The 15,913-nt window shown below is 41.1% G+C and overlaps 1 protein-coding gene across 1 annotated transcript in view; it reads right to left on the bottom strand.

The window, feature by feature from the left end:
• Positions 1-15,114, bottom strand: part of ptpreb (protein tyrosine phosphatase receptor type Eb) — a 58,546-nt gene extending 43,432 nt beyond the window's left edge. The window contains exon 1 of the mRNA XM_036592871.1: positions 14,987-15,114. The gene's annotated coding sequence lies outside the window, so the exon portion shown is untranslated. The remainder of the gene's footprint in view (positions 1-14,986) is intronic.
• Positions 15,115-15,913: the final 799 nt, after the last annotated feature.

Genomic DNA, 15,913 nt, shown 5'->3' with positions numbered 1-15,913 from the left:
GCCAAAAATCTTAGATGCTCTCTGTATTTTTTTATAAAAGTAATTTTTACAGAGCAGATCACTGAAGAGACGCCATCTGAGATCCAGTTTGTAGCTCAGATTTGTGGAAAGATGGGTCGACTTTCAGTAGAAAACAAAAAAAAATAATAATAAAATGTGAGTTCAGCTTCTTTTATTATAAAGTTTTAAAATTATCACCCATCAATTTAACTGGAAAGAAGACAGTTACAGCTCACACCCACCTTTGAATGAAGCTTATAAAATATTAAAGTTATAAAGTAAAGAATATGACAAAGCGCGTTTTGAAACCACCGGTGGTCGCAAGGAGTTAAAGAGGTTAGGGTTGTGAGGCAGCTAGGGTCACAGGAAGCACTACATAACAGCAAATGCTGGATGCAAGTGAGACTTTAGTCAGTTGTAAACTGAAACCGAAGAGAGGCTGGCTCATTCCACAGGACAATGATCCAAAACATAACACCAAATCCAGCTCCCTGACTTCTCAAAATCTGTGGGTACATCTTGCTGTGCATGCAAGAATACTGCAGAACTAGAGGCGCTCTGGAAAGAAAACAGGGTGAAAATTACTAAAATGAGAACAGAAAGACTCTTAACTGGCTACTAAAAGCGTTTGCAGGCTGCGATATCGGCCGAATGGGGTGCTGAGTTCAGACTGGCATTTAAACTTTTGCACATGGCACAATTACTATTTTATTTATTTGTTTATCTTTAAAAGGTGATCAAGTATAATGTAACTGCACAACCTTTCCACTGCTGGCTTGATAATTAACTCCATTATAAAGGACTACCTGTGAGACTCCTTTTTTTGCTTGTCAAATATCATAATATTTCTCAATAAAAGCATAAAATGCTACAGCGTGACTGTTTCATAATATCCAGCCCTACTACACACTACATACTACATGGGGTGAACCGCAGTATATCTGACGCTCGCTGTGAAAGTTATATTGCGATAATTATCGTTATCGTTTTATCGCCCAGCCTTAATGAATTGGAAATGAAAATGCATTTTCCTCCTTCACTTTATCCAATTCCATGATTCCATCCATCAGGATTTGATTGGATTATGAAAAATCAGACAGTCCAAAATAAATACTGAGTCAGACTTGGATGTCTATCATGGAGGACAACTCGCCTCGAAGCGGGTGGAGGAGATGAATCGTGCTTGATTTGAGCGAAAGGAAGAAAAAAAACAAAGTAAAACAAAGTAAGAAAGGTCAATTTTTATTCCGGTCAACTTTCACAAAACAATCTTCAGCACTTTCTATGTCCTGCACTTGTTTGGCTCCACGGGCTTCTTTCATGACCCTGTCGTTGTGAGATGTGAACATGTCCAGAGGGAGAGAAACACTCTTTCATAAGCTTTCGCAGCCTGACTGAAAAAGTATGAGCACGTCTTACGGCTGATGCCTAATGCATGTCTGCAGCCATGTGTTGTCTGAACACGATGCATTACAGCATAATAATGATCCTGATGTCTTTGTACAGCCACTGCTTTTATCACTGCCTTCTCTTTTTATTTATGATAGACACAAATCACAGCAGGGTGTAGCGAGGCCCTCATGTAGGCCTCATTCTTTACGCAGTGCAGCCACAGTAATCAATGCTCACTACTTTGCGCAGAAGTGGAAAGGAGTTTATTTTTGGTGTTATGCCCTGTTCTGTAGTGCAGCGTTATATCCTTCAGCCTCATCAGTTTGACAGAATTCAGGTTTATGGCTTCATTCATCAAGGCTCTCTCACTACAATACCCAGCATGCATTACGCAAATACATCGTACAACCTTACAGCGGTGACCGGTTACAGGACGGCAGGGAGGCGGACCCAAGTGCAGAGAGGAAAACCCGTAAGAAAGGGTCTTAAATAAACGTAATGAGGTGATGGAGTGTGAATTGAGCGCTTGTAAACATTGGGGTTGAGGTGGCTCAAAGCCAGGCCCGAACCGCCGATGTACAGGAAAAACACCTCAATGAATGGGAATAAAAAAAGGGCGGGAAAAGGCAAACAAAGGGGACGCTGAACGCAGCGCTCAAACAAAAGCTGAGATAGAAAAGTGAAATAAAAGATAATCAGAAAACAAAAACACTTCCTCTGTGATTCTGAGAGGAAGGTCAGCTTTATGTTTCACCTGTTTGCTCTTTGTGGAGCAAACACCTTTTGTTTGGCTTGGAGCCGTTTCTTGTTTAGGCCTTCTTTTTGGCTTTTAGGTAGTTTTGTATTTTTACAGCCTTCTTTTATTTTCTTTTTGTTTAAATACCCACCTGGGCTAAGTACCGTACCGGTCACCCCTCTACAAAGGTGTGACAGAGTGCTGCTGTTTGCCAGAGCCTTAAGTACAGGAGTCCACAGGTGTGCCAGGTTGGGCCTAATCAGCCCAAGGGCTTCTGGGAATTGGAGTTCCCTGAACTTGTGGCGCCTCACTGCTGTTGCCCTCTGCTGGCGGCCGGCGGCGCAGGCTGGGCCCTTACATGACCACCCACTTTTTCAGCAGCTATGATTCCGGAAGTAAAAATCCCATTTATTTTCTCCAGGACGTTTTGGAAAATCCTACAGTTTTCAGCACCCAACCGAACCACCCAGCCAGAGACCAATCACGACATTAAAAATTTAATTTATTAAAAAGGTTTTGAAAAGCAAACAAAAGTTACAATTCTGTGTACTTAATGTGTTTAATGTCAGAATGAACTACTGATCCCAAAAAGCACTGCAAACGATGTCAACCAATCACTTTCTCTTCATTAAGAACAGTTTTCAGCCACCTTTTGCAATCGCTTATTTTCTGTCTCTTTTTCTGTAACATTTGCTTTTTGTCTTTCTGGTTTCTTTTCTTTCTTTTCCCTTATTTGCATAATTATCCTTATGTGGCCTGTCTTATTATTATTTTACTGTTTATTTTATTATTATTATTATTATTATTATTATTTATTATTTCACTCTTTAAAGCCTTATTTTTGTTGTTTTTTCACCTTTACCTGTACGCAGGCACTGCTAGACATGTGGAAATGCTATGCACATTTCACTTTTATGTCAGATGGAATCACTTTGATTAGTCCTGGTGCGTCTGCTGCAGTCTGTGTGCCGTCTGCAGTATTCATGCCGTCCGTAGTCCGACTCATCTCTTTGATCTCTGTCTTAAAACCCTGCTTTAGTACTTGCTTTGATGAAAGTGAAAAGGTTCGCCGGCTGAATAATGATTGCCTCTCTGAGACAAACTTCAGGACGAGCCTGTTTTTAACTAAAATTATTTGTTGCTTTAAAATTTTGAGTCCATGAGTTTTTAACACATTGAGGAATCTAAGCTGCACTGACTGAGGAAGAAAAGCTGCAGTAACAAATGGTCAAAATGAGCTTTTACAAAAACAATTCCAGGTTGGGACAGCAGGTAAAATGCAAATGAAAGCAGAAAGTACAGTGCAAAAAATGACATCTTAGCAAGTGAGGACATCTTAAACGTAGCTAATATAGCAAATATTTCTCACTGTGTGATTGCTGTAAGAATATTGTAAGATGATTGAACTTATTTCTAATTTGTTTAAAGTAGTTTTATGTTATGAAAGTGTATTATTCCATATGCAGGTAATTGTACTTGTTTCAAGACACAATGAAGACAGTTTTGCTTATTTAAAGAAATAATTACAGCAAGTACAAATATATAGAAACAGGTTGACGAGTCTTAAGCCTAGGGGAGGGCGATATGGCAAAATTTTAATATCATGATACTTCAAGATATTTCAGGATACATGATATGCATCACAATATTTAGTTTTTCTGAGATAAAAAAGTTGGAACAGACAAAATAGAACCAGTAGTGTTAGATATAAAACATACTATAATAATAATTATAATAAACATACAACTATGGGCGGCACGGTGGCGCAGTGGGTGGCGCAGTGGGTGGCGCAGTGGGTGGCGCTGTCGCCTCACAGCAAAAATGGCCTGGGTTTGATTCCCGGCCGGGTGACCAGGGTCATTTCTGTGTGGAGTTTGCCTGTTCTCCCCGTGTCTGTGTGGGTTTCCTCCAGGTACTCCGGTTTCCTCCCACAGTCCAAAGACATGCAGTCTGGCTGTTTGGACATGCTGAATTGCCCCTAGGTGTGAGTGAGTGTGTCTGTCTGTCTGCCCTGCGATGGACTGGCGACCTGTCCAGGGTGTATCCTGCCTTCCGCCCAACGACAGCTGGGATAGGCTCCAGCACCCCACCGCAACCCAGAAGGATAAGCGGTTTAGAAGATCTATACAACTACAATATTTTTCATTCAATGTTTTACAAAGTTCCCATCACTAAATCCAATAGAACTGGCCTATTTATGCTCACTTTCATGATATCCACCGTATGTGAAAAGAGGACTTTTGGGTGAAAGATGCCTTTAATGTGCTCTACGTGACTCTGAGTGACTCAACAGCTCCAGCCGAGCAAAACCTGTGCAAACGATTAAACTTTAATCCAGAATGTGTCATCGCCAAGCACTCCGGCTCTTCATTTATTCATGTCAGCCAAAATCCGAGCGCAGCCAACTACAACACTGAGCTAACTTTACGAGACCTCCAGTCTGCTACGAGACCCTCGCTCTGTTTTGTCTTTTCTCCAACTCGTTACATTCTTTAACCGCAGTCGATGAACGTGGCGATGAAAGACAGCTTTGCTTTCTGTGGGTGGATTTTGCTCCACTCTGCAGAGCAGCACTCCTACTATTTGGAGAATTCAAACCTCTGAAACAGGACGTGCTCATCTGCTCACGGAATCCAGCCAAATGATTTCCATGCCCCAGTGAGCACTCGGGCTTTTCTCACAGTCGAGAGAATACGGAAGCCACTGTTAATGTTCGGTGCGGGCTGGCGGCAGGCTTTCATGACAAACTTTCATGAAATAATCATCGGCTCGGCACGCCAGAAAGCAGAGACGAAGAAAAGAGGCACCAAGAGGGAACAGACAGTGTTTCACCCACAGGAAGCCGGAAAAGAAAACAATTGAATTTCGCCAACGTTTCGACAGCTCGACGAACACTTCGCTGAAGATGTCTGATACACTCTGCAGATCATTCACATGGAAAACGTGTCCCGCTGCCACGGAGGTTACGGCTTAACCTTGAACGTGTAAAAGTCTGGAAAACAAAGACGGCTGAAATATTGAAGAGGTGGAAGGAAAGCCAAAGGCAACAAAGACACAGTGACAAATAAGTGATGTGACACTGTAAATAAATTTTTCTGACAAAATGCACAAAAAAAACCAGATGTAGTTCAGTGCCATTGCTTTATACCTGAAAATTCCAATATGAACTGAGTAGGACTGAAGAATGAAGGTGATACTGCAGTGCAGCGATCACGATTAATAGAATAAACTGGATTATTTAAAGACCTTCTACGCTCAAAAACGTTTTTTAAATGGTCAAACTCCTTTTGGATGGCGTTTTATGATAATATAGACTGATATTTTTATCAAATTTGTTACTGTAGTGCGGAGTTCACATTTTGAAAAAACTTTCTCAGTGCATTTAAATACACTACTTCCCAGATAGCAGCATATATCGGTCCGCTGGCTTGATAAGGTCGGCACCCCACTGACTGGTTGCCACTGCTCGTCCACCCTCGGACCAGATTACTGTCCTGCAAACAAGCTCTAACTAGTTTTTTATCTCCCCAAACAAATTTTAAATGCACAGACTTTTATTTTAGAGAATAAACTTAGACAAATATTACAAACAACTGAGAGAAAAAAATAATGACTAGGCCTGATATAAAATGATTTTATAGAGAATGTTGTTGCTGACGCTGTGCTAGATTAAAATTACTTACTAAACTACTAATTTACAAACAATAACTGAAGAAGTAAAATCAGTAAACTGGACTGCGAGTGGAAAATGAGTGATGATAAGTAGAATTTTGTCTAATACTCGTCAGACAACGCTGAGCAAAATGCCACTGGACTGCCAGCTTTGCCATCAGTGGGCCCACAGTGGTCCACTATCCTCTTGCTATCAGGGTTAATGGGGCGCTATGTAGCTGTATCACAGTCCACCTCACTAAAATGTGCTAATAAGACCACTGAGACATGGTGAAGGGAAAGACTGGAAAGCACTAACACAGCTAACTTAATGCTTGAGATGTAGTTAACAGCTAAAATAAATAAGTGATGGTGGTATTTATAATTATGACAGTGTCAAAATTTCTATTCTATTCTATAAAATAAACGGTCAAATGTGATGTAGCCTCAGTTTACCAAGCTACAGCTTTATAAACCACTGTTCTAGCACCAGAGGCTGATGTGAGCTTAGTGCACAGGCCAAAAAATACATTCGCAAGTTTATTTCTGGCACACTGAGGATTCTGTGACGCAACTTTCGAGGATAAAGTTTAACTGTTAGTTTTTAAATGTACAGCTGTCTCCCCTCCACAGTCCATACAAGGAAACTAAGCTGAAAAACAGCACATTTTGAATTCACTGCTTTTTGTGATGTCACGAAAACCGACGCCTATTCAGCCGACAACGTTTTTGGCCTCCATGCTGAGTATAAGGAGCTTCAGCCTGGTCTGCTTTTTGAAAGAGGCAGGACAGCCAATCAGAACAAAGGTCATTTATTTTTAAAGGCGCAGTAACAAAACTGTTTCATTTTAAGGGAGGAAGAGAAGCTGGAAAATGTAAAAATGAATTACAAAAAAATGGATGACTGTTTTTTTATATCCATCCACATGAACCTTACGGAGCCCCAGAGGAGACGGAGGTAAAAAAAAAAAAAATTTGATGTTTTTTAAAATTAATTATTCTTAAAATTAATTAAAATGTTTTGCAATTCATACAAACGTTTTCTTTTATTCGTTTTTAAATAGTTCCCTCATTTTCTTTTAATCGTGCATGTTTTCTTTACTTCGTGGGTATGTTTTTTTTTTACTATTCGTGATCACGATTTTCCTGAGACTGTCTGACGGGTTTTGATGAGTGAGATTGATGAGATGATGAACAGAGATGCTCATCAGGTCTGATTCTGATTTGGGGGTTATGAGGAAACTGCAGCTCCTCTTCACAACAAACGGCCCTCAGATTCATCAGTGCAGCTGCAGTTTGGTGGAGAAATGAAGGAAGACAATAAACTACAACCACAATCTTCACTAAGCTTTCTAATGATTATATTAACAAAGATGAAGACGCAGCGCGGCTGCTTAGCCCTGTTTCTGCTCCCACATCAAGCGGCGGTGTTAGAGATCATCAAACTGCAAAACCTTCACTCTAATAAATCATTTTTTATCTCCATCTCCTCCGGGGCTCCGTACAGAAGCGGAATTCAGGGAAAAAAGAAAATACAACAGCATGTAGGATACTGGCCTTTTAATAAAAGAGCAGTGGGTGGTTTTCCCACCCTCACGTTTTTAGAAACTGGCAAAGAGGCTCAACACATTATCATGCTTATTTGGGCCAGAGATGAAACCTACTAGGTATTAAATTTTGCAATAAAAGCATGTTTGCACTTAAGTACACCTGTCCAAAGACTTTAGTAAGGTGGCGAACATCCCAAGACAGCGAGAGGTGATGAGCTCATGATTTATTTGCCTTTATTGTCCTTAGTCAGAGAGCTTCACCATGTTACCTTGTTCCAGCCCCCCTGACAGCAGACTCAATCAGGACTGCACAGGGTGTTGTTTATAAAGTATTATCACCAAATTGGCCAGTGCAATGCTGCAACGCTGTTGGCTGGATGTTGTTGGTTGGTGGACTATTCTCAGTCCAGCAGCGACACTGAGGTGTTTAAAAACTCCAGCAGCACTGCTGTGTCTGATCCACTCGTACCAGCACAACACACACTAACACACCACCACCATGTCAGTGTTCCTGCAGTGCTGAGAATGATCCACCACCCAAATAGTACCTGCTCTGTGAGGGTCCATGGAGTTCCTGACCACTGAAGAACAGGGTAAAAGGGGGCTAACAAAGTATCAGAGAAACAGATGGACTACAGTCTGTAACTGTAGAACTCCAAATCCTCTACCGCACGCCAACCAGTAACGATGTAAAAGCCTCACTCCACTCATGACCTGACTTTTCTTAACATATAAAGTGTTTACCAACATGCTCAGCTGTGAATTACATTGGCGAGCAAAAGTAATCATGAAATTAATCTCCTTTTAACTGCATGCCGCCTTAATCCTCCTAGTCACATCCCCTCTACTAGAAACAAGGTCGCATGGACAGCGCTTACACCCCCCAGTACCATCCACAGCGTCCAGGAACATGCATCTGTACAACCTAGTATTATTACATCCTTGTTCCTGGACATTTAATCAGGGTTAGTGATAACAGGACAAACGTCAAATGGTTCTTATGAATGGAAGAAACGGTGGGTAAATGCTGGGAAAGGAAGATGTTTGTTTAATGCAGCATACTGGGCTTGGCAAGCGAGCTAGAGTGCAAAATAAGGCAGCCTTGGCCTGGTAGCGGGCGGTACGGTCACACATTTACATCATGGTATAATTAAAAGTTTAGACAGTTTTGATATATATCATGGTATATACTCTTCACATAAAACCATTTTAGATGCTTAAGTAAACCTATTTTTGTAGGTTAACAGTGGATTATATGTCAGGAATGCTGCTACATTTTTGATAAGAAACATTTTTTAACAACCAAATTAATTCTGAAGTATTTTCATTGGGCAAAACAGTAAAAATAAAACTGAAATATACTGAAAAACATATGTCAATATTTCTTTATAACACTAGCCCTGTGGGCTGGCAAAAACAGCGCCAAATGTTGTTTACTGTGCATTTCTTCAAGGCTGAGTTTGGCTACTTATTCACCAGTTTTTTTTTCAAATTTTCCGTTCCTCCTTAAATGGACCAGCAGCTACATTCTGGCTCCTGCAGGCCTGAGAGTAACTGCTACATCATTTAAGGCGGAACGGGAAATTCGAACATAGCTAAGTTCAGCTTAGTCGAGTTTCTCAGGTCATTTGTCTCACAGACGCTGCTGGAATTTGGAAAATATTACAGTCATTTATGCTTCAGGATCAGCTGGTCTACTGCAGCTTCATCTATCACAGCTCACTAACTCAGGTGGCTCCTTAGTAAGTATGAGAGGAAGTGCTCTGGTGTCCATATTAGGCTAAAAAACCTGGCCATTCTTTTATGCCCACTGCCTTGAAAACATCTGAGCTACTTCAGATAAAATGGACGAGGCAGCAGAAGGTGATTGAGGGCTGCTACGCTTTCATTTTCATTCGAAACCTGACTGAACATCCATGAATCAGCCTTTTTGTCAAACAGGCTAATGTTACTATGGTTTGCACTGCTTATGCATTGCCTTATTTGTGGCACACAGGTACAATTGTTACGACAAAACTCATACTTGAGGAAGAACTTCAAAGGGTATTATTCCAGATTAACCAGTATTTCACCCATTACTTGGTTGGTCTAGACCCCATGCGTCAAACACAAGGCCGGTGGGCCACACAGTCCTATCCGGCCTGCAAAAGTATTTTAATTTTCTATTAATATTAGCCCATTTTCACAGTGCACTGCACTACAGTCCCCAGCATGCACTGCAACATAACATACTCTGACTCTCCCACCCCAACAACAGTCTATTTAACAGTGGTTACACCTCAGTTCTACACAATTCTACACAATTCCACACCAGTCATATCACCAAAATGCCTTTCAGCTGCAGTTTTATTAATCTAAACGCTGAAGGTCAGCTCAGCAGCTCAGAAACCCGAGCCCAAGGATTAATGAACCTGCAGCAAAGAAAGGATTCCAGGTGTCTAGTTCAAGCAAATAGGTTGGTTTAAAAGACAGACATTTTCAATATTTCAAGTGTCCATGTAATATTTCAAGGTCTAATGCATATTTTGAATAAACAATGGCCAGTTTGGGTTATAGCACCACATTAAAAATGAAATAAAAACATTTTTTCTCTGGCCCACAGATTTGATGAGATTTTTTAATATGGCCCTTTTACTGGTTGAGTTTGACACCCCTGGTCTAGACTAAATATGAATGTGCCCCATATATTAAACATTATTACAGTGTGATACACATAGTGTACTAATCTTCACCCCTTCAAATCTCAGGCTTATTACATTCTAAAGCTTACTATTAAGTAATCACATGTAAACAGTGCAAACTTGAGTTATTCTTAAGTTATAGAAGTGTGTGATAAACATTTTACAATTTAAGGGGTTAACAGTGATTTTGATAGGTCAGTTTGCGAAATATTAACATACTGCACCGTTTTGTACTAAATAAAAGTGACAAAGTGATGCTGCTATGCAATCATGTCATCTCAAGTTGCTATCATGTAGACTAAATCGATACCACCATTGAATTTAAATAAAAATGTTTAATCAAAGTATCCAGTGACACTATACTCAAATTGACAATATTCTTAATTTGCACACTGGATTTGAGGACTTGTAATTAAACGTCATATTATATACTTAAAAAAATCAGTCAGGAATAGCCACGCCACAGTCCTTGTGCGGGCAACAAGCCTTGGACCAGCTGGTACCAATAGTTTGAATGACTGCTGTATTTTCCAAATGCCAGTGGTGCCTGACGGTCAGAGGCATGGGCAACATCCAATTAAATCACGTCCTGCTAAGTCAAATTTTAATTAATAAATGTGCTGATTTTCTAATAATCAAAAACCAAATTTATTATGTTATTAATTACAAATATATACACTGATCAGCCATAACTTTGTGACCACCTCCTTATTTCTACACTCATTGTCCATTTTATCAGCTCCACTTACTATATAGGTGCACTTTGTAGTTCTCTGTGACACTGACGTGGTGGTGGTGTGTTAGTGTGTGTTGTGCTGGTACGAGTGGATCAGTCAGAGCAGAGTTTTCAAACACCTCAGTGTCACTGCTGGACTATGAATAGTCCACCAACCAAAAATATCCAGCCAATAGCGTCCTGTGGGTAGCGTCCTGTGACCACTGATGAAGGTCTAGAGGATGACCAACACAAACTGTGCAGCAGCAGATGAGCTATCGTCTCTGACTTTACATCTACAAGGTGGACTGACAAAGTAGGAGTGTCTAATAGAGTGGACAGTGAGTGGACAGTGTTTAAAAACTCCAGCAGCACTGCTGTGTCTGATCCACTCAGACCAGCACAGCACACACTAACACACCACCACCATGTCAGTGTTACTGCAGTGCTGAGAATGATCCACCACCCAAATAGTACCTGCTCTGTGAGGGTCCATGGGGGTCCTGACCACTGAAGAACAGGGTAAAAGGGGGCTAACAAAGTATCAGAGAAACAGATGGACTACAGTCTGTAACTGTAGAACTACAAAGTGCACCTATATAGTAAGTGGAGCTGATAAAATGGACAATGAGCGTAGAAACAAGACACTGTTAGCCTCAAAGACCTACAAAGGTTTACTTAAACGTCTAAAATACTTTTATTTGAAAAAAATCTAAATACAAAAATAGTCCAACATTTTAATTATACTGTCATATATATTTTTGGCCATGCCGCCCACCACTACTGTGGCATTACCATATTACCTACCTTGCTGAAACGGGCTACTGGACAAAGGTGCCATTCATACTGACTGATAGGCCTCTCAGTGTATTTACACGGGGTTAAAAGCAGCCTTTCAGTCAAAATTAGCAGATCCTTTTATTTCCAAACACTCTGAAATAGATCAATTTTAGATAGAAATCTGGATTCCTAGCCATCATGGGAAAGCAGCTCTTGCTTGCCTACCACCACACCCCCCACCATAGCATAGACAAAGGGGCGACTGCTAGGAGGTGTGATCGGTTGATGATACTTTAGCCAGTTCAGACACCTGTGTCACAACACAGACACAGGTGAAAAGTTCGTATTTGTACCTTTTCATAACCGAATGTTTTAAACAGAACAGTAAAATAAAGTCCTGGAGACGAGACGGGGTGTGTGGAGTCAGTACAGCTTAGAACATAACGTTTCAGTGGATTATGATTCAGTTATGTTCCCTGACTAAAGGTACTGAGATGGACCCTTGAAGGTACCACCCCAGTGACGAGAAAGGTACTGCCCCTGTGACAGTTTCCTATCTGTATTTCTGAGAGTGTAGATCAAGGCTGTTTTCCTTAAGGCGTGGCACCATTTCATGACACTAACAATGAAGACTTTCCAGACAGGAAAGCATTAAAAACAAACGCGAGGCATGTACGAGAAGTTTCTATGCCGCTGTGGTGTTTGCCCTGGCGCAGCGGTGTGTATTACTGGTCGTTACAGGCCGCAGCCCAGCCTGCTGTGTTGTACGCCTTTGTCAGAAATGAAAAGGATGAGCAGTGATAAGCCATAGCTGTACCAACGCATCACGATCATTATTTGCTGCAGTGTGCACCGTTCAGTCGAAGCACGCTGACATGCTTTTATGTGTAAGCCAGTGCGGCGTCCAGTCACGCTCAAAAAAGATTAAACCCAAACATCCAGACATCACAGAAAGCAAAGATAGGAAAATGTGAAGACTCTTCTCCTCTTTACTCTCTGTGATGTCTGATCATCGAATGCAAAATCTCTGGGGTTTAATCTTCTTCTTAATCTCTGAGAATCGTGGCGCATCCTAGAAAACACAAGTTAATCCAGTGTCCCAAGTTAGAGACCGACCTGAAGACCTAAAACAAAGTTTATCATCAGAGGGAGGAGGAATATGACTTTGGTGGAAAGAAATGAGCAAACTGGCAAACATCTGCTGATGCAATGATACTGGGGCTGTCACGATTAATCGACTGAACTTGATTACCCATTTGAAAAGGAGTGATTATAATTTTCCTTCCTGATGAATCGCAAATGGCTAATTAGTGATATGCATGATGAAAATACACTTTACTCTGAGATGTAAACAAAGTCATTCAGAGGGGTTTGATGTAGTGATAATGGTAAAACAGTGGTAAATCTGGGGGACTATTTTGCCTTACAACACCCTGCAGGTATCTCTCCACTAAATACATACATACATAAATAAATAAATAAGCTCTGCTAGAAATATGAAATATTTATTTACTAATATATATTGAGGATTTTGGCATAAAACTTCTTTATATTCATTCATGGCGGAGGGGAACACGCAGGGCATTGCAGTGTAAAATAATATCAAACTTAAACTTATTTTTTAACCTTTTATCACTTTAATTACATGTAAAAACCATGAAGACCTTGCGAGCCCTGGTTCCTAAGACCACCACTGTAGAGAAATCAGAGTTGGTATGTTCCTCTAGAACAGAGAATTCCACATTAAACCACTCCAAATTACTTTGTTTACATCTCATCTGACAACTGACTTACTCATAAATTCTGAAAAATTGGTGGAATTCCACTTTAAAAAATAATTTAAAAAGTACTAATTAATACTCCAAATACTCAGTAGTTGATATGGGAATTGTGGGCCAATGACTTATATTTTATATATGCAATAACTTGGACTGCATCTACCTGGATTAGCTTTACAGATGAAAACATATTTATTTCTACAAGGTCATAAATGCAATATGAGGCTATAATGAATAAATTGCAGACATTTTAGCAAAGTTACCCAAAACACTCTGTTGTTGCAGAATACAATGAATATATAATCGAATATCAGTTTGAAATATTATCTCTGATATTTTTGTGCATCCCTACTAACAGAGTTGTACCACTTGAAGGGGAACTCCACTAATTTTTCAAAATTTCTGCATAAATAAATGGTTTACATGTAAACAAAGTCATTTAGAGCAGTTTGGTGTGAAACGCTCCGTTCTAGAGAAACGAGCATATATCGGTCTTCATAAGGTCAGCACCCCGCTGACTGTTTGCTACTGCTGGTCCCCCCTCGGACCACCAGATTACTGTCCTGCATACAAGCTCTAACTAGTTTTTAATCTCCTCAAACAGGTTTTAAATGCACACAGACTTTTATTTTAGAAAACAAACAAGGACACATATTCCAAACAAATGAGAGGAAAAAAATAATGACTAGGCCTGATATAAAATGATTTTATAGCAAATGTTGTTATTGACACTGAGCTGGATTAAAATGATTTACTAAACTAATTCACAAAGCATAACTAAAGAAAGGAAGGAAGCAAAAATCAGTAAATTGGACAGTGAGTGGAAAATGAGTGATGATAAGTGGAATTCTGTCTAATACTCTAACGCCATCAGCGGGCCAACAGTGGTCCACTATCCTCTCTCTATCAGGGCCGAAATCAGAGTCTGGTAGTTTCTCTACAGGTAACCTCTTCACATTAAACCACTATGAATGACTCTGCATCTTGATGACTGAATTACACAGAAATTTGGGGAAATCGGTGGAGTTCCCCTTCAACCCCCGTGCTTTCAAAGTGATGCATGATCCCTCCGCGGCATTCCTACACACCGCTTATGTAGGTCATTCTATGGAGATCCCGCAGCTGGTATAGCGAAGCGTTTCTCTCTGAGTGCTCTGAAGATGAGACTCGTGCTGTGTGTCAGCATCTCAGCCTAGCGTGGCTACGCCTAGACTCCCTGTCCTCCGGGGGTACACATCACTGAGAGGACAGGAGGGGAGAATAGGGGAGAGGAGAGGAGGGGAGAGGAGAGGAGAGGAGGTGCCTCCTACAGCCCACCGCTGCACACAGGAGCATGGACGCCTCCTGCCATGCCAGCGGACTGTGCGTAAACACAGGCTGTCTGTTCCACTAACCCACATCCCACCCACAGCACGCTGCAAGGGCTATCCCTGCTAATCTCTATGTATCCCACACGACGAGGCTGGAGCTTGCTATTCGAATTTCCCCGGTCCACCTTTAATGCCGCACCATTTAAGGTGGACCGGGGTATAGGCGAATAGGAAGCCGCCTTCAGCGTCGTCGTAAACACATTCAGGCCTTCAATTCTACTCAGCCACGGCCTGTAACAGAGAGAAACTCATCTAAAGGATGGTTCAATTCCCTGTCAGCCGCACAGACGGAGATACAGGCAACGACGCGCGATAGCATTAAAACACCCTCACCGTTCAGGCGACGCCGGACTCGCCCAGTGAAGCCCTCCAGACGAGAGACGAGTCCAGTCGTATTGTGCTGATGTCGGTGGGAGAGGCAGGTGTTTGTGTCCCCCTGCACTACATTCTCCGCTCTGCTCTTCACTCCGGTGGGCGTGTTTCGTCACACGCTCTGCGTCACACTGATGTAGACAGAATGAGCGGCTCGTACTATCCCTACCTGAGAAGGGGCTCAGTCCGGTCCGCAGGGATGGGCAGTGTTTCTGGTGAATATGTTTAAAATATTAAATAGTAAGGAGCCTCTAAGACGACATGGTAATTTTTTAATAAGGCATTGCTATAAATAAATACAACCCCATTTCCAAAAATGTTGGGACGCTGTGCAAAACAAAATGCAATGATCTGCAAATCACTTAAACCCCATATTTTATTGAAAATAGTACAAAGACAACATATCAAATGTTGAAACTGAGAAATTTTATTGTTTTTTGAAAAATATTTGTCAGCAAGACGTTCCAAAAAAGTTAGGACGGGGCAACAAAAGGCTGGTAAAGTTGTGTAATGCTAAAAAAAAAACAGTTGGTGGTTGATTGGCAACAGGTCAGTAACATGATTGGGTATAAAAGAGCATCTCAGAGAGGCGGAGTCTTTCAGAAGTAAAGATGAGGAGGGGTTCACCACTCTGTGAAAGACTGCACCATCAAATAGTGCAACAATTCAAAAATAATGTTTCTCAACATAAAATAGCAAAGGACTTTTGCTTTTCATCATCTACGGTACATAATATCATTAAAAGATTCAGAGAATCTGGAGAAATCTCTGTATGTAAGGGTCAAGGCTGAAAACCAGTATTTGCTGGCCGTGATCTTTGGGCCCTCAGGCAGCACTGCATTAAAAACAAACATGATTCTGTAGTGGAAATCACTGCATGGGCTCAGA

This window comes from Colossoma macropomum, unplaced genomic scaffold (assembly GCF_904425465.1).
Source record: "Colossoma macropomum unplaced genomic scaffold, Colossoma_macropomum, whole genome shotgun sequence".
In the NCBI taxonomy this organism is placed as follows: domain Eukaryota; kingdom Metazoa; phylum Chordata; class Actinopteri; order Characiformes; family Serrasalmidae; genus Colossoma; species Colossoma macropomum.
Note: the sequence above shows the minus strand (reverse complement) of the source record. Positions and strands in the feature narration are given on the sequence as shown.